Consider the following 20208-nt stretch of genomic DNA (forward strand, 5'->3'; position numbering starts at 1 on the left):
ATGACCTCATTATTGTGACTATATAATGTCTGACTAGAGGGGTCATCTGCCTAAAGTCATCTTAAAAAAACCAAGGGCACTGAATCTTGATTTGCTTGTCACTGTTCCTTGCTAGAGATGGCTGGAGTTCCTTGGCGTATTACAATTAAGAAAAGGTCTGATACTAGAACTTTGCTATTTTATAACATCTGATTTAAAGTTCACTGATGATGAACTTTAAAGTTCAGTGAAGATGAAGCATTTCAAATGGTTATAAGACGTTTAAATGATTCTTTCTATAATGCCATAAACATGTATAGCACTTCACTGATAGCTACAAGAAGGCACAACCCTTGCTCCAAGGAATTTACAATCTAAATTAGACAAGGCACAGACAAACGTGAGGGAGAGTTGATGTAAAATGGAATCCATAAAAATGTACATTATTGAGGTTTGGCTCTTGTCTTGTAGTTCCAGGATTGTTTTTCCAGGAAGGAGAATGAGAGAACATAGCAGTGAAAAGGTAACCAAAAGATAAAAGTTCCTTATCGAGATTTGGGCTATTCAGTTGTACTGGACTTGGAGGCTGTTTCAGGCACAGGGCATAGCATGAAAGAAGGTGTAGAAATTCATTTGGGAGGAGAAGATGAAGAGCTTAGTATAGGGAGAACACTGAGGCAGCAAAATTTGTAGATAATGCAATTATTTAAGTAAATCAAAACTAGAAAAGATCACATGAGAGTCTGCTGGATCTAACAGAACAATGTGAATGGGCAGCAAGATGGCAGATGAAATTCAGTGTAGATAAATCCAAGGTAATGCATCTTGGGAGAAATAATTTGAATTTTTCACACCTAGCTAGGTTCTGAACTAACTATAATTACACAGGAAAAACACACATGGGTGTCACTGTGGACAATTGAAGGAAATCTTCTGTTCAATGTGCAGCGTTGGTCAAAGAAGCAAACAAAATATTTGGCTATATAAAGAATGGGAACATAGAAATTGCCATATCGGATCAGACCAGTCGTCTCTCTAGTCCAGTATCTTGTCTCCAACAGTGGCTAATAATACTATATGAAAAATTGTTTCTGGAAACATTTCTTGGAAGAACCCAAAATATATTCATATTTTAGTGGCGTTGGGGAACTCAAAGTGGTGACCATTTCCAGGGTTCACGGAAGACAGTCCATCTCATCTACTGAAGTCAACAGTATCTAGTGAAGTCTATTTCCATAGCTAATAGGATTTTGAGGTGTGCCTTCAGTAGGTCAGGATTTCCCTTCAGTAGGGATGCTGTTTAAAATTAGTCATAAGAACAGAACTCATCCAGTATGCAAGGGTCTGAATATTATCCCGGGAGAAGCCAATAGAAGCCTAAATATGGTGGTTGATGTTGTGGCTAACATATTTGTTGTTGCTCATGTGAATTATTGCCTTTCAGTAAAGCTGCAGCCTTTTCTCACAACATCATTGCTCAACTGTCTTGAGGCAAGGAATTTGATTAACTTGTACAGAGTATGAAGTATCTGGTCAGTTCACCAATGCATTAGTTTACATTGTAGGAAGGAAAAAAATATAGGGAAAATGGGAAAAAAAAAACAAATTGAAAGCCATTATAATGGGATTAACAGGGCACAGGTCAACTCAGTCTAGACACCAGAGAGAAAAACCTTGCTGGTGTCTTAGTTGTATTAATTACTTTTGTAAAGAAGATAATGTTTGATAACTTGAACACAAATTGCATTGTGTATGAGCTACAGTAGAATTTTCACATCTGTAATAGCCGTAGGTAATGAGTGATAATCAGAATGCTGAAATTAAGCATGTCAGCTATTTTTACATATAAAATGTCCATGAACATCAGGAAATTATGCAGCTAGAAAACTCTGTTTAAATATAAAGACTTTTTTTCCACTGGGTTTTAATTTATGTCAAAGTATTATTAACTCAGAATAATGGGTTAATTTTAAATACTGTTACAGTGAGTGCACCTTGAGAACCCTCATCATAAGGCATCATGAAAGTGGAAGTTCACATTTTAAATAAGAATTCCACTTCTAATCTCATCAGGCAATTAATTCCAGAAAGTAGGTCTATTATAATAATTAATGTGAAATAATGATTACCCAACATGAAATATAGCATGGAAGATGTAAGGAGACCTCTAGCTATTGACCCAAACCAATAAGCTTATGTAAATAGTTTGTAGAACATTCATGTATGTAAAACATTTTTTGAATTATCATACACACCTCACAGCTAATAAGAAAATTTGACTGGTAACTAGCACAACTTGGCTCATATAGGTGTCCAGCAGTTGGGGTCCATAAGCAAGTGTTAAACTCACAAGGATTCCTTTATCTATAGCCTTTATCAGCAATTGCAGACAAGATATTCGGATGCTCATAATGCCTTTATCTACTATATCCACTACAGCACTGCAGCACACTGTGAAGAAAAATTCTACTCTCAGAGCTTCTCCAGTTTCTATAGCAGAGCTAGACTTAAATATTTTTCAGACACTTACCACATAAGAATTTCCTGCTCATGAGAAGAGCAGAATATCAGACTCAGGGTCTGCCATGCAGATCAGAGAACAGAATTTTACCCTACATTTGTTACATTAATTCCCGAAGTACTTCCTCCAGCTGTTAAAGCACCAGAAATCCTGGTTTGCTTATACTGAGCATTATGCCCAAATATCTCTGATGTGGTAGACATTTCTGGAATATTAATACATAGTACAACTACCTGCTGGGTTATAGTTCTTCCGCATCCTGAATTTTGAAATTTGTCATTCTAGTGGTGTGGTTATGTGATGGTTCTTTGTTTTGGTTTGGAGGAAATGCTTTTATTATGAAACATTCAGGTTTTTGGCACTTGGGTGCTCGCTTTGTATCTTTACCCAAGATTCACACGATGGAGTAAAACCATGAAAGATTTCACTGTCCATTTTACAAGAACAGTTGCACTTCTGGGACAATCCAGTCCAATTTCGTATGTGTGTGGTGTCTTGTGGAAAAAACTGTAGCCCCCACACTGCACGCTCCTCCCAGCCTTAGAGAATTAAATAATATAGCTGAGACAGTGTATGGGACGAATTACAGAAAACAGTATTGCAAAGGCATTGGATGCTATTGTGAATACATTAAAGCCACTTAGTTAAAAGATCATGATAGAGGCAACAAAGATAAAAATAGGTATTTTAAGAGATTTGAAAAGAGATGGAGAATGGATGAGGAGAAATTTTTAAGGAGAAAGTGTGTGGGCAGGAACTATTCCAAATAGAGGTTGTTTCAGAGAAGGCATTTGCACCAGCAGAGGTGAGATTGGAGTTGGATTAAGAGGAGGTTCTAGGTGACTGGAGGGATTGCAAGCACTACACTATGTCTGTTGTACTGCAGCAACTCTGAAACATATGACGCTTGTGTTATTTTCCGTAATTGGGCCCCAAAATGACATTGGAGCCTTCACTGTTTAACACAATGCTTCTAGGTCCTGATCCCACTGTCCTGGAAGTTAGATGGGAGTCCTTCCATTGTCTTCAGTACGAGCTGGATCAGGCCCCTTGCATAGAATATCATTAGTTGTGGTTCAGCTATTGGAAGCTTTCATGAAAATACATTGTACGTTTGTGACTATTTAAACCAATGCTGTTTGCTCAGGATTTCCATTTTTTTTCTTGGGCAAAACCACAAATCTACATTATTATACTGTTAACATGAATCAGGTCAATGTAAAGCCATAAATATGTATGTTCAAGGAAAATTAAAATGTAGCTGTGGTGCTGCATGATCTGTTGCAGTGTCATATTGCGGATGATATAACATGGAGGCAGTTGCAGGCCCCATTCTAAACCTCTTGAGGCTTTATTAATGCTGCCAAAAAACCCTTCTGGAATTAAACATGAGGAACCAGCTCTCAGCTGGAAGTGACTTTGTTAACTAACGAAAATTTGGATTTCATTTTGATTGAGGCTGGATTATTTTTGTGTGTGTAGTAATTTAATTTCTTTCTCGTTCCTTCCAACCCTGAGGTTGGGTAACATTTGAAATAAAACAAATTTATCAGAAATTCACCGCGGTATTTGTTTCTTACCTGTGTACAAGGGCTTTAGCCTGTTTGTAAATCCCATTAAAATCAGGGGGAAAATATGTTGTGACGGGTACTTACTTTTGTTATGGTACAGTATATTATTATTAAGATGAAGGAATATTTAGTGTGAGAATACGCAGTTCTTACTAGCTGTGCCATTAAAAGGACCAAATCCTTTATAAAGAATCATCACCATGGCTCTTGAACTGATTGATGATGGGTGACAGTACAAAAATTTAGGTGAGATTAGAGATTTTGTGTATTTGATAATGCAGCAGTAGGCATTAGAGCTGGCAGGAAAATGGAATTTCCATTCCATGAAAAAAATAGAAATGTTTTTGTCCCGAATCAGGCTGAAAAGTCAAAAATTTTCACTGAATTAACATTCTGAAAACATTCAGTTTCAGAAACACTGATACTTTTTGTTTTGATAACTTTGACACGTAGTATCCTGGGTCAAAAAAAGGTAGAACTGTTTTGTTTTGACATATAACAAGAAGTTCATTATCTTACATCTTTTTCCAAAAAATTTCCAACTAGCTCTAGTAAGAGTATCACATGGGTCTATACTGTTTCCCATTTATCTGAATGAGTAACAGGAAGGGTTTGGTCAGTTGGGATTTCCCTGTGATCTAAAGTAGCAGCTACTCTATACTATCTACCATAGGTGCTGACTTTTAGTTTTCCCTGGGGAGGGGGGACTCCATCCCCGCTGTGCCCTGAGGCCCCACCCCCACTCCATCCCTCCCCGCAAGGCCCAGCTCTCGCCCTGCCTCTTCCTGCCCTGATCCACCACTCCCCGAAGGCCCTGCCCTCGCTCTGCCGCCTCCCCCAAGGCCCTACTCTCACTCCGCCTCTTCCTGCCCCCCTCCGCTCCCGCTCCTGAGGCCCCGCCCTTGCTCCGCCTCTTCCTGCTCCCACTCCTCCCCCCAAGGCCCCTCCCAGCTCTCACTTCTCTCCACCCACCCACAAGAGGGGAGGAATAGCTCAGTGGTTTGAGCATTGGCCTGCTAAACCCAGGGTTGTAAGTTCAATCCTTGAGGGGGCCACTTAGGGTTCTGGGGCAAAAATCAGTACTTGGTCCTGCTAGTGGAGGCAGGGGACTGGACTCAATGACCTTTCAGGGTCCTTTCCAGTTTTATGAGATAGGTATATCTCCATATATTTTTTTATATAAGCCCCTCCCCGAGCCACCAAACATCTGTGGCCGGTGTGTACTGAGCACCCACTGTTTTTTTTCTGTGGGTGCATGGAGCCTGCTCCTGTAGTATCTACATGCGCTCACGTTTTCTGAATGTTGACAGTTTCCCAGTGTAGACTCCCTGGGACAGACAGCCATCCAACTCCCATCTACTTTTAGCCCTAGTAGGCTGTAGGTACCTAGCTGCTTTTTGTGCCCTTGAAAATCTCCCCCAGATGCCCATCCACTATCCCTATTTAAAATGGACACTGTCAAATAGTTTAGGTTCCAAATTTAAGGTTTGTAGGTTAGAATTTTTTTTATTTGTAAAATCCCATATGAATAGAAATGACAAGGAATTGCAGAGAAAAGTGTTTTTGTTTTTAATGAAAACCTTCCTGTGCAGTGCTGTAAACCCAAATAGAACATCATTGTGCTCGAGTGCTGTGATTTTCTGTGTTGGAATCCCCCAAACAAGATCATGAAACTTTTCTGGGGGTTGGGAAATAAACGAAATAAATAACAATATAAAATATAAAACAACTTTTTTCCTTATAATTTTTGTTGACCCACGAGACACATTGTCATATGCTGCACAGATTTGACATGTGTTGCAAACATGATGGTGCATGTCAAACAAGCAGGCCTATTCCTCTTGTGTAATGGTCAGGCCTTGCTGTTCTTGTCTTTCTTTCCATGTTTTGAAGTGTTTGGTCTGCCATGTTTTCATCTTGACTATCTCCATCTAAAAAGCACTATTTCCTAATCAAAACCCAATTAACCTAACCCGGGAGAAATGATGCTGCAGTCCAGCTGAGGTTTAATAAATTAGAAAAAAAAGTCAGAGACAAAGCAAAACCTTGGCCAAGCTGACTATAATAAAATAATATAAATTAAATCTTGTTGACTGCCAGGAAATGATGCTGGAATATTCTCCCTAGCTAGCTTGGCTCCTTAACTAGTATTTAGTCCTGAACACAAAATTAGTTGAGCTTTCACTGGCATGTCTACCTTTTTAGTCACTAGCACTCTTTAATTGCAATGAATCATTCAGACATAGGGAATGTTCAGCATTCTGCTTGTTTCTCAGCTAAAAAGATGTGGGATTAACACATCCAACAATTTAAATGATCTTAGGTATATGGTGTTTTTCACATCTGTAATATAAATTTCCCAGTGTGTAGACAAAGACAATTCAAGAACACGGAGGTAAGTTTTTTGCAGTTCTGAATAATAGGACTCTGATATATGAAAAATACAAGCTTTAATCCTTACTCTCTCTTTTTGTGTGCATCCTAGTTGCACGAGTCACCTACCTAGCAGGGGTGTTGAGTATACACAGAACTTTCAAATGTGGTAATTGTGACACAGGTAAACCAGGTGCCAGCTCTTGCCAAGTCTGTAGGCCTCAGCTGGGCACTGACAAATTCAGCCCAGCTCATCTATGGGTTAATATTGTTCAAGATTGGTGTTGAACTTGTAAAAATGTGTTTAGTGTTTAGACTCTATGAAATGCTTGTAAATTGCTGCATACATTAATCTTAGGTCAGGTCTACACTACAGATTTATATCAGTATAACTACATTGCTCGGGGTGTGAAAAATGCATACCCTTGAGTGACGTAGTTATACTGACCTAACTCCCAGGATAGACAGCACTATGTCAGCAGGAGAGCTTCTCCCGTTGACACTGCTGCCACCTCTTGTGGAGGTGGAATAACTATGCCGATGGGAGAAGCTCTCACATCAGCATAGGAGCAGCTTCACTTAAGCACTACTTAAGCTGCATCAGTACAGCTGCGCCAGTGCAGCATTTTAAGTGTAGACCTGCCCTTACTTGTAATGTCTGAATCCTGTGCTATAAGATAATATATACGTTTTGCTTTATCATTGTAAAAATGCCTGCTCTGAACTTGTAAACCTAGGCTGGAAAAGTGGTTCCCCTACCCATTCAGAAGAACTATCAAGACTAAGTGGGCCATTGTGGAACATCACAACACAGGCTGGTTTAATGGCCCTCATACACCCATGAAGATGCTAAGTCAGAGAAAACACATCCCATCAGCCTGAATTCTGGAAGAGGGAAATAAAGATAGCTGACATGAAGATTTATTCATCTCTTTGCTGTTTGGACTCTTACCAGGGCTGGAGCTAAGAAACAAAAAAGCAGAGATCCCCAGGGTCAACCTGGGTTAGCCCTAAAAAGACATTCAGTGCTGACATTTGGCTACATCTGTTACCTTTTGAGACCATAGACTGAACACATTTCATAGAATCATAGGACTGGAAGGGACCTCAAGAGGTCATCTAGTGCAGTCCCCTGTACTCATGGTAGGACTAAGTATTATCTAGACCAATGTTTCTCAAATGCGGCCACTGTGGCCGCTTTCTTGCAGCCTTCTGGGTGGTGATTGGGGGGGAGGAGGGGGACGGCGAAGCAGCAGTCCCTCCCCTGGGGCCACCAGGAGAGGTTGGACCCTGCCTCCCTCTGGAGCCACAAATGCCAGAGGAGCAGACAGCTGGTGTGAGTTCCCCACCTTCCCCGGGGTGGTGGGACTCAAGCTTCCAACTTCAGCCATGGGATGGTGGGTGGCAGGGTCCAGCCATGCAATGGTGCGCTCTGGCCATGGGCTCCGGCCATGGGCTCCATCCCCCCGGCCCCTCACGCATCACCCCCAGTCCTCGCTGCCTCCTCCGGCCCCTCACCCATCCACCCCATCACCCCCAACCTCCGCTGCCTCCCTACCCACTTCCACATCCAAGGCTTAATTTGTCTTCCAGCTTGCCAAGGCTGAGTAAGTCTGCTGTGAAAAGTGATATTTGTATGTTTGTTAATATCACTTTTCACTGCCTCCCAGCTAGCAAACAAGTCTGCTGCTGTGAAAAGTAGAAGCAGACTTTCTAGCTAGCAAGTCTAAAAAAACAAAAGAAACAACAACAAAAAAGACAAGAACATGCAAAGCACCTTATTTGTGTTTCCATTCTGTTTAGGTCCAGTAAAGAATAGAGACAACTGTATGTTACTTTTATTATTGAGTTTGCAAAAAAAAAAAAAATCTTGCATAAATAAATTACTATGATTTGGACATGTAAATGTACTTATGTATTAGTTTTTCCTAAAGTTAACTAAGTATTTTAGGAAAAATTGTCATAGCGGCCACCAGCAAGAGTTGGTGGCCACACTCTGAGGTCACCAAAAACTTTGTTGTGAGAACCCCTGATCTAGACCACCCCTGACAGGTGTTTGTCCAACCTGCTCTTAAAAATCTCCAATAACGGAGATTCCACCACCTCCCTAGGCAATTTATTCCAGTGCTTAACCACTCTGACAGTTAGGTAGTCTTTCCTAATTTCCAACCTAAACCTGCCTTGCTGTAATTTAAGCCCATTGCTTCTTGTCCTATCCTCAGAGGTTAAGAAGAACAATTTTCCTACCTCCTCCTTGTAACAATCTTTTATGTACTTGAAAACTGTTATCATGTCCCCTCTCAGTCTTCTCTTTTCCAGACTAAACAAACCCAATTTTTTCAATCTTCCCTCATAGGTCATGTTTTCTAGACCTTTAATAATTTTTGTTTAATCATTTGTGTATATATGTTGCCTGATTTAACCTGTAAATAACTGGCTACCAGAATTGTCTTTGGTATGAGATCTAAGGTACAAATTGATCTGGGGTAAGTGACTGGTCTCTTGGGTCTGGGAGTAATCTGTATGTTTTGTGATTTTTGGTGTAAGTGACCATTTATCACTAAGTCCAGCTTGCCTGGGTGGCAAGATAAACTGGAATGCCCAAGGGGACTGTCCAGGAGTCCATGGTAAGACTGCTATAGTAATCTAGGACTTCATAAGTATTACTGGATCGGTGAGATCTAATTATAGAACATACCACCAGTTTGGGGTCTCTACCCTGCTTTTCAGAGTCTGCCCGGAGGTTGTCCCTCTTGGTCGTGAGCCATTCTTGACAGCGTGACAATAATATGCAAGAATCATCATTTTTAGACAGAGTTACAATTAGTGTGGGATTGGATCTGTTACTCTCTGTCGTTCTATCCAGAAGTGATCGGTGGGAGTCCTTTCATAGTGAATCGGGTCTTCATTAAGACTAAGAATCAAAAGCTGAGCAATATGCTTCTTCTGAGGATTAACTGCTTCCTGGCATCCCAAAGGGATGGATGTTTCATATTCTCATTTGGTCTTCACCGATCTCAACCTGTCTCTCCATGGCAGGTTGTAGTTTTTAGAGGTTGTTTTCCCTTTATGTCTCTAGTTTCACTTCTGTTGCATCCATGTGCACTCTATTATGACCTTTTGTCCCTGCTGTCATTTATTCGCTCTCTGAGCTGGAGGCCAAGTATATGATTTCTGCAGCAGCAAGCCAGGCTGGGAGGAGATTCTAGGCAGAATCTCTGCAGTGAAACACACACACACACAAAGAAAAATCGAGCACTAGGGATTTTACTCCCCCCTTTATTTCCAATTAACTTTCTTGTTCAGTGTTTGAAGAAAGCTATGTCTTCTGTGTTTATCATTGTCTGATGACCCTGAAGACATCTAGCTTTCTTTCCACAAAAGTAACATAACTTCAGAAACCATCAGTCTCTCTAAAGCAGCGGTTCTCAAACTGTGTGTTTGGACCCCAAAGTGGGTCACAACCCTGTTTTAATGGGGTTGCCAGGGCTGGCTTAGACTTGCTGGGACCCGGGGCTGAAGCCTGAGGGCTTCCATCCTGGGCAGCAGGGCTAAAGTTACAGGCCCCTGCCTGGGTCTGAAGCCCTTGGGCTTCGGCACCCCTCCCTCCCCCCAGGGCGGTAGGGCTCAGGCTTTGGCTTTGGCTCCCCCACCCGCGGCAGCCAAGCTTTGACAGACTCAGGCTTCAGTCCCCCCTCCTGGGGACATGTGGTAATTTTTGTGGTCAAAATGGGGGTCGCGGTGCAATGACGTTTGAGAACCACTGCTTTAAAGAGACTGCTAGAGCTGGTCTTTCCTAGACTGGGACTTTCCACCCGAAACTCTGGGAAGGATTGCTTCCCATGGGCGGTGGGTATCATGGGCCAGGGGAGGCTATGTCTCCAGAATGGCCTGGCATGGTCCCGCCCATGCTCCGTCCGCAGAAATGAGTTCCCATTGTGGCCCAGGCTGGGACTGGGGCCGGATGACCTGCCGCCTGGGACGCGGGGAGGCTGGGGCTGGCTGGTGCCTGCCCTGTGCTCCAGGGCTGGGGTTGGGATGGCTGCGGCTTCAAGCTCCGGGGTTGGGGTCAGGGTGGCTGCAGCTGCTTGCTCCAGGGCTGCGGTCGGGGGTGCTGCGGTTGCACTGCCCGCACCATGCTCCGGGGCTGGAGACGGGGGTGCTGCTGTGGTGCTGCCCGTCCTGCACTCCGGGGCTGGGGTCGGTGGGGGGGGCTGGAATTGGGGGTGCTGGGCTGGCGGCCATGCTGGGGGTGCTCTGGATGAGGCAGGGGGCGAAAGTGGAGGAGAGTGGGGTCTCAGGCAGAAGGGGAGGGGCTGGGGATTAGCCTCCCCCAACAGCCAGTTCACCCACCGCCCATGATGCTTCCCTTTTGCCTGAGGCTGAATTGCACAGTAGAATTGGCTAGTTCTTCTTTCCTTACAAAGTCTTAACTGTACAGTGTTGTTGTAGCCATGTGGTCCCAGGATATTAGAGACACAAGGTGGGTGCGGTAATACCTTTGATTGGATTACCTTCTGTTGGTGAGAGAGACAAGCTTTCAAGCTTACAGACCTGAAGAAGAGCTCTGTTTAAACTTGAAAGCTTGTCTCTCTCACCAACAGAAGTTGGTCTAATCAAAGATATTATCTCACCCACCTTGTCTCTCTAAAGTCTTAACTGGTAAGGCAAAGACCATACCAATGGATCACAGAGAAAACAATCTGGAAGCACTGCAGGAAAACAAAAAACATCTGATGCGGAATCTTACTTGCACAATGGCTTATTTAATGTGCATATTGCATTCCACCTGTCCTCTCCATCCAGCAAATAATTTTGAGTGCCAAAGTGCTAAATTTCTGTATCCCAAGTGCACGCTGTGGAAAGCCCATGAACCCAGCAGGACTAGTGTGGTTCAGATGATGTGGGTGTGTTTCGGGGGTGGAGGGTAAAGGATGTGGAGATAATCCTTGCACAGATAATCAGCTATCCCTGTGTGCTGCACCATACAGTTCTGTGGGGACTCCTTGTGCATTGGTACAAAATTTATTGTTTGACCGGAGAGAGTTAATAAATTGCTAGGGATCTTCGATGACTCTGCTCCTCTTCCTCCCATCTAAGAGCTGTGCAGCAACTGCAGGGGCTACTGAAGTAATAGCTACAGAGTAGAGCTGCTGCACTCTGGGCTGGGGGCAGAGCAGAGAATTCTTTTCACTAGAGCTGACTGGGAATTTTCCGATACAACATTTTTCATTGGAAAATGTTGATTAATCAAAACTTAAACTCTTTGCAGGAAAGGGAAGGTTTTGACGAATCTCCCAATTGGAATAATTTTAACAAGTTTCAAAATTGTTGATAATGGCCCATTTTGAGATTTTTGAAAAGACTTCATTTTGAAATTTTAGTGAGTTTATATTTTTCAAAAAGCTTTAAAAATTGAAATGAAACATTTTGAAATTATTAAAATAGAACACTTTGACTCGAGCTGAAATTTATTTTGGATTATCAATTCATAAAACTTTTTGAGATTTTGACTTTTTGTCCTGATTCAAGACCGGGAAAAAATACTAAATCTCAAAAACTCTTGTGGGATGGGAAAATCATTCCCTGCTCAGCTCTATTTTTTACCTTACTCTCATCTGATTCTTGTAATTCATTCAGGTTTTGTGCAGGGAACATGATTTGCCTCAGAAGTGCTTAGTATAAATACACTGCATATGGACTTATGAAAACTTAATTTAAAAAAGAGAGAAAACACAGTTATAGTAGGAACTACTTTTAACCAAATTTTCATGCTTCTGTTGATTGCTATTACTGTTTATATGAATATAATACTTTCAGCATTAAGTTTATCTTTAAATTAATCAAATACTTGCCATTAGATAATGTAATATATTTCAGGGATAATGTCACCAGATAAAATAAAAAACCTTGAATATCACAACCTTTTCCCAGGCAACCATGAATGTAAAAAAATCACCTTGAAGAAATATTGACTTTCCATTCCATGATGTTTCAATGTATTTTTTTCTTGTATTTAAAAACCATGCATTTATATCTGGCCCTGAAGCTTTAAGGTGAATCAAGTATCTAAAAACAGTTTGATGGGTGGTATTAAAATCAACTGGATCTACATCAAATATTTAGTTACATATCTACAACCACTTCTGCCAGGAGAACTAAAATATTAAATATGTGATGAATAATGCAAATGTCTTGGAGTTCAGTGATCTTTATATGAACAGGAAAGTAATAAATGGCTGCGGTATTTAACGGGCACAAAAACTACTATTATTTCTATAGTGATAGCATGTACAATAACAAGAGCATAACCTCATGCTAATCATTGTACATGTCTTAAGGGGTGAAGCTCTGTTCCTCTTATATGTGAGTGGAGCTTTCCATTCATCTGCCCCATGAAGAAGAAAGAGTGATGTGGAAATTCAAGGTTTAGGGTTTTGGAAAACCTCTAACATTGTACAAAAAGATGTAGATGGGGAAAGCCAATACAGTGAGATGGGTTCAAATGAAATTACATCCTGAGGCACACAGGGCCGGTGCAACCCATTAGGTGACCTAGGCAGTTGCCTAGGCCGCTAGCATTTGGGGGACGGCATTTCGGGTCCTTTGGCGGTGACCACGGCGGCCGGATCTTCGGCCGCCCTGGTCGTCGACGGCATTTAGGCGGAGGGAGCTGTAGCTGGGGCAGGAGGGCGCAGGGAGGGCTGCCTGCAGCAAGTGGGGGGGGCGGCACACAGGGGAACTCCCCACCCCAGCTCACCTCTGCTCCGCCTTCTCCCCTGAGCACGCTGCCCCGCTCTGCTTCTCTCCCTCCCAGGCTTGCGGTGCCAAACAGCTGATTGGCGCCGCAAGCCTGGGAGGCGGGAGAAGTGGAGCGGCGACGGCATGCTCGGGGAGGAGGCGGTGCAGAGGTGAGCTGGGGTGGGGAGCTGCCGCACAGCTCCCCGGGCTGGGGGGAGCTGCTGCGGTGGGGGGGGGGCACCTTAGGGCAGAGGGGGGGCCGAAGAGCTGCCACAGGGCTCGGGTGGGGGGGGGGCGCAAGGTGGAAGTTTCGCCTAGGGCGCGAAACATCCTTGCACCCGCCCTGGAGGCACAAAAGGCAACTTGAAAAAGGCTTAGAGACACTCTTTGATGTTCTTTGGCTTTAGCATTCCTTCCTTAAGGATGCCACCTCTCTCTCCTTCTCCAGATCACTGCTTCAGTTGTGCTGTGTAAAATGTTACCAACAGTACTGCTGCATGGTCATATTACCGCAATGCTCCAAACACCACCATCACTCCCTTCCTACTTTCTCTCCCTATTTTTTGATGGTGCTGCCTGGCCCATTTGCTATAGCTTGACTGACTGGCTGGGAGAGAGGAGTGATTTTTCCCCCCAGTTTTTTTCTCGCTTTATCCGCTATAAACATTTATTCTCCGTTTGCCTCTATATTTTTCTGAATGTCTCTTATTTTGGAGATATTCAGGCCTCGATGCACATTTTTGCTAAGGTATTGCCCTTCTGGTGAAGACAGCCCTTAGTATAAATAAGAATCAATCCCACTCCTCTTTAATGGCAACAGATTTACATTATTCCACTTGATTCATGACAACCTAATCTCTAGTTACAGAGCTATGAAAAGGCATTTCTTTCTCAAAGAAGGGGAACAAGTTTCAGTTTTGAAAATTAATTACCATGGCAACCTCTACAGTATATTTCCTAACGTGGGAAGTTGCTTCTGAGCAGTACGCTTCTCAAAGAGTAAAGTGAGTTCTTAGAGCCTATAATAATGCTGTAAGAACCACAGAATTCCTGAGCATTGCAGATTTAACAAGAATCAGATGAGGAACTTCAAATGCAGCCAGATTTTCATTGGGGAAAATAATTATTGGAACCTGGTGTGCTCAATGCTAGCTAACCTAACAACCATGCGTACTTATACCTGTAAGGATTAGGTAACGCTGGCCAAATTATTTGCTGGGAAACTCATTTCCTGAGAGAATTTACAGTGACAATTCATACATATGTGTCTGATTTTTCAACATTTGTCTTCTTTTCATTATTTTTGCTGCATTTTCATGCACTTGTCATTTTATCAGCGGTTACCTCTGGGGAAAAAAGAAAGCGCGAGAGAGGGGCAAAGAATAAGGAAATCTGGTCCATTATTTTACAGTTTTAGTGAAATGCAGCTTTAGTAGCTGGGTCTAAAGCTTTACTGCTGGCTTCCATCTTCTCTGCTGCACCTTTTAATATCCTAATATCCCTTTAGGCAAAAACAGCCTTTAGAGTGTGTGTGCCTGTGCCATAGCACTGAGACAGAGGAGCAAGGAAGAGGACTTCTCTGTCCTCCTACATCATTTTGTTTATGTAACAATCTTAATTTGTATAATTATAAATCTTTAGTATCCACATATTTGCACACTCCTTTCTCCCCCTACAGCCTTCCTTTTATCCTGGCTTATGGGCTTTCCAAAAGAGATAATGTGCATGGAAAAGATACCGGCTCATTTGCATGAACATTGGCTGCTCCTCATCAGTGACAGATGTCATTCATTCACTGACAATAGACTCCAAATTCTTGATGAGCAAACATTTAAATGTTTACAGGCTAGGTTCAGACAAACATTCAGCACTTCAGATTGGTGTGTGAAGCTTAATTGAACCTCCAAATACTTTGCATTAACTACACACTTCCAAAAAGATTGCTGGGTGACTAAATTCCTTCCCCAAAGCAAGGCCCAGCTTCCTTCCTCATAAGCAGCCAAAAAAACTTGTCCAAATGCTCATATCCTCCTGTACCTCTTTCTACTCCCAGCTTTCGTATATCAACAAATCCGGCAGCTTCACCAGTAGGCCTGAGTTACCACTTGCTTCACACTTCCTTAACCTCTGGATTCTGTCTGGGTTAGTATCCGAACTCCCAGCTCACATAAGATTGAGAGCTTTTGACTACATTTCTTTCCTCTCGTAACCGTATTTCCTCTTGCCACTTTTCTAATCCCTGGCTGCCCCTTTGCCTGCAGGTCTCTCAGCTATACCATGGTGTGATGTAATTAGTAAAGTTATTTGGAATTAGAGACCAACACACTGACTTTAAATATCTATAACTGGGTGCCTACCTACTGGTTTTGTTTAGTAGCTGTATCTTCAAGGTTAATTTGCATTTCAGTTCTCTTGGATCTGATTTGGAAAAAGTCATCTAATCCTGCTGGAATTATAAATAGGGCTTCTGATTTCAGTTTTAAAAGATAAACACTAGTAAAACAGCCCTTATACGAGGGAAAAAAAAGATAAAAGATAATTAGTCTTTAACCAATAAACACCACATAAGCACCGGAAATGGTTACCTCTAAGTGTTTATCTACACTGAACTGCAGTGCAGGTTACAGGGGTGAGATTTCTGAAGTGCACTAACGTGTTGTGCATTTATTGGTCTGTGTAGACCCTGCTGGTGTGCACTAAGGAACACTGCAAAGACATAATTCATTACAATTTATATTACTATAATGCAGTGGTCTCCAACCTTTTTATGCCCAAGATCACTTTTTGAATTTAAGGGCAACCCACGATCTACCCTGCCCCTTCCCCGAGGCCCCGCTCCTTCCCCAAAGCCCCACCCTGCTCACTCCATACCCCCCTCTCCATCGCTTGCTCTCCTGCACCCTCACTCACTTTCACCGACTGGGGTAGAGGTTTGGGGTTTGGGGGGGGTGCAGGCTCTGGGCAGGGGCCGAAGGGTTCGCAGTGTGGGAGGGGGCTCCAGGCTGAGCCTGAGGCATGGGGTGAGGGTGAGGAGTGCAAGCTCTGGGAGGGAGTTTGGGTTCAGGATGGGGCTCCGGGTTGGGGCAGGGAATTGGAGTGCAAGAGGGGGTTCAGTCTCTGGGAGGGAGTTCAGGTGCACAAGGGGGCTCCAGGCTGGGGCAGAGTGTTGAGGTGTGGGGTGCTGGCTCTGGGAGGTGACTCAGGGCTGGGGCAGGGGCTTGGGGTGCAGGAGGGGGTTTGCGGTGCAGGAGGGGGTATGGGGCACTGGCTCTGAGGGGGAAGTCAGGGTTGGGGTAGGGGGTTGGGGTGCAGGAGGGGGTATGGGTTCTGGCTCTGGGAGGGGGCTGGGGGCTGGGGTGCAGCCTCCCGCCGGGTGGCATTTACCTCGGGCAGCTCCCGGTCGGCAGCGCAGTGAGGCTAAGGTAGGCTCTCTGCCTGCCTGCTCCAGCCCCACACCACTCCCGGAAGGGGCCAACGCGCCCCTGCGGCCTCTGGGAGGGGCGGGGGCACGTGGCTCCATGCACTGCCCCTCTCTGCAAGCACCGCCCCTGTTGCTCCCATTGGCCAGAGCACCCTGTCCCCAGCGGGAGCTGAGAGGGTGGTGCTTGCAGGCAGGAACAGCGCGTAGAGGGAGACCCCTGCCCCCGCCCCACTCTCCCACACAGGGGCATGCTGGCAGCTTCCCGGAGCGGTGTGGGGCTGGGGCAGGCAGGGAGCAAGCCTGCCTTAGCATCAGCCCTGCTGCACCTCCAGAGATCGTGACCAACTGGGAGGTTCTCTAGGATCGACCAGTCAATCATGGTCGACTGGTTGGTGACCACTGCTATAACGAGTAATGTATACTCGTTAGAGTATATACAAAGAGAGAGCCCCAAAACACCCTGACTTCTACATAAAACTCAAAAATTGCTAAAAATACTCCCTCCAAATGAAATTAATATTACCCCCCCCCAAAAAAACAGAAGGCCTAATTATAAACAACAGATTCTGTTGGAATTCACTGTGAGTCTCTTGACATAGGCACTGACTTCCCCTCTTTCCTGTAGGTGCTCGACCCCACCTCTGGCCCCGGCCCTACCCCCACTCCACCCCTTCCATGAGGTCCCGCCCCTGCACCGCCCCTGCCCTGCCTCTTCTCACCCCTCCCCTGCCCCCATTCCAACCCTTTCCCCAAAGTCCCTGCCCCAACTCCGCCTCCTTCCTGTCAATATTCCAACTCCTTCCCCAAATCCCCACCCCGGCCCCGCCTTCTCCCCTGAGCATGCCATGTGCTCGCTCCTCTGCCCCTTCCTGGAGCGTGCTAATGCTGCCAAACAGCTGTTTGGTGGTGGCTGGGTGGGAAACACTGTGAGGTAGGTGGAGGAGCAGGGATGCGGTGCGCTCAGGGGAGGAGGAGGAGGTGGGGTGGGGGGTGAGGGGAGCTTGGCTGCCGGTGGGTGCAGAGCAAACACTAATTTTTCCGCCTGGGTGCTCCAGCCCTGGAGCAGCCATGGAGTCGGTGCCTATGTCTCTTGATGTAATTTCCTATCAAGCAGAATTGGTTGTGTAACACCTTAAGTTATGGAAAGTTTGGATAGGGGTTTTTCATTTTTACATTCAAGCTAATTAAGAAGTTATTTAAAGGAGACAATCATAAATTCTACACTTATAACTGAAAGTAAAAGTAGTTAAAATAGCTTCTATGACTAAGTCATTCATATTATGTAATGTATCTTTAGGAAACCTTTTAGTGTTTCCTTTTAGAAAAAGTTAGCAACAATTATCTGATTCTTGCATTCCTTTAAAGCACCCAGGTACGTAGTAATGCAGTGACATTTTTATTTCATACAAATACCATGAGAATGGAATTAAGTATAAAAGATTAGTTGTACTTTACTTTCTTGCCTTAATGGTAACAAACTAAAGATTACCATAGATTGGCAAACAGAATCAATACAAGGATTTTTGTCTTTGTGAAAGAACTTGATTTTAAAATTCCAAGCTAATTGAAAGGTGAAGACCCTGTTTGACTGATAAGCAGATCAACAGCACATTTGCAGAGTATCATCATCGAAGCATATGCTATGTCTGTGAGAATGCTGGCGCCAGGTCATATCACATCAATGTGGGTTGAATGCTCTTTCAAGTAGAAGCAAATATTATGATTTTTACATGCCCAGGATTCTGCAAAACTTGGCATGAGAGTTGAAATTATGTTCCCTGTCAGATACATCCCCCCTGCCCCCTTTCTGGTATAAGACACTACTGCTAGGAGAGAACTGCTTTTCATATCATCAGTGTGCATTCAAGAAAACCCAGTCCATATGCCATTTACAAAATAAATAGATTCTGGGCACACAGCTAACACAGGAGCAACCTGGTTCTCATGCTTTTATAGTGGATTATGTTTGTTTCCATAGGAAGGGAAAGATTATTTTTTGCAATGTCTAAGAGAAGGCAGTAAAAATATTGCAGTGCTATTTATAAAATTAAGTGAAAGAGGTGACCTGCTATATAGTGGAAAAACAGACTTTTGACTGTTTCAGACATTTACAGGTATTTTCATTGTAATGTGTACATCAGACATCAAGCAGTTAATGAAAATTGTCACTTTGCATAATTTAACATTTATGACCTGTATATGCACAGCATAAAATTGAATGCGAAATTAGTGTCAAAGAGAATGATTACTGTATTTGAAATGGGGGCTATCCACAGTGGTTTGATTAAGGAAGCCATTTGAAATAATTCTTTGTGTGTGAAGATACTGTATCAAAAGCTTTGATATATAAGACAGAATTACAAAGCAATGGGGAAAAACAGGGAGGGAACACAGCCCGAGACCACTAAGTATTTTGATCCCATTTCTATAATCTGTATAGAGCTTTTGAACTCTTATGAGAAATAACCAACATCCTATTTGGCCTAGTATAACAGTGTTTTATTTAAGTTTTCTTATATTTACTTACATAACAGATTATTACATTGGAAAGATAATAGTAAACCAAACCAAATATAAATAGTGTAGTAGATGGATGTTTTTTTAATTGAGTAGTTTTAGTTTTATTTTGAAAGGGCCTAGATATAAAAGTGCATGCTGTCATGAATAAGTTTTGTGCGTTGCAGGGTTGGAAGGAAGGTACAAAATCAAAGTTGTTGTTTAAGGGAAAAGGGGAGAGTATAGCACTCATTTTCTTCTAGTGGCTGGCTCCTTTACAGATGAATCAATCAATGATGCTAGTAACGATAGCTAATGGAGATTCAACTTTATTTTCGTCAGTTAGAGCTGCCAACTGGGTGGTCTGAAAACCCCAGGTCAAATCTGAGCAGGAATGGAATGCCCAGAGTGAAACAAAGGGAAATAATATCAAATGTGGGTGTATTCTGCATTTGATGTTCATTTTCTTGCAAACCATAATCATCTCAGTACAATATCCAGGATATTCTAATTCCAACTCACCTATTTTATTCACTCCAGGATGCACTTAGGTATATGTTGTATTAGTTTAGGTGTTGAAACATATATTACTGTAGAGCTGAAAGGATGCATATGTATGGAGGGTTGCTGTTGCTGCACAAGCATGTGAGTTCTGCACATCAGGAGAGTGTCTTTTAGGTTCTCTGTATGGTAATCAGGGCCGGCTCTAGGCACCAGCAAAACAAGCTGGTGCTTGGGGCGGCACATTTTTAGGGGCGGCATGGCCGGTGTCAGAATGCCGCCCCTAAAAATGTGCCCCGGCCGCCCTAGCTCACCTCCGCTGCTGCTGCCACGGCGCGCGAAACAGCTGATTCGCGCGCCGCTACTCGCCCTCCCTCCCAGGCTCTCAAACCTCGGAGATCCCGAGCGGCCGCGGCACGCGAACCAGCCGTTTCGCGCGCCGCTGCTCCCCCTCCCTCCCAGACTTGAGAGCCTGGGAGGGAGGGGGAGAAGCGGCGCCCGCGCCGGGACCACTCAGAGTCTCCCCCTCCCTCCCAGGCTCTCAAACCTGGGATGGGGGGAGAGCAGCGGCACGCGAATCAGCTGTTTCGTGCGCCGCGGCCGCT

General features: G+C 43.8%; 1 protein-coding gene across 7 annotated transcripts in view; it reads left to right on the top strand.

Annotated features, from left to right (window-relative positions):
- The window catches only part of ANO4 (anoctamin 4), a 274760-nt gene that overhangs the window by 45219 nt on the left and 209333 nt on the right, over positions 1-20208 (top strand). The gene's annotated exons all lie outside the window — the stretch shown is intronic.

This window comes from Trachemys scripta, chromosome 1 (genome assembly GCF_013100865.1).
Source record: "Trachemys scripta elegans isolate TJP31775 chromosome 1, CAS_Tse_1.0, whole genome shotgun sequence".
NCBI classification, from domain to species: domain Eukaryota; kingdom Metazoa; phylum Chordata; order Testudines; family Emydidae; genus Trachemys; species Trachemys scripta.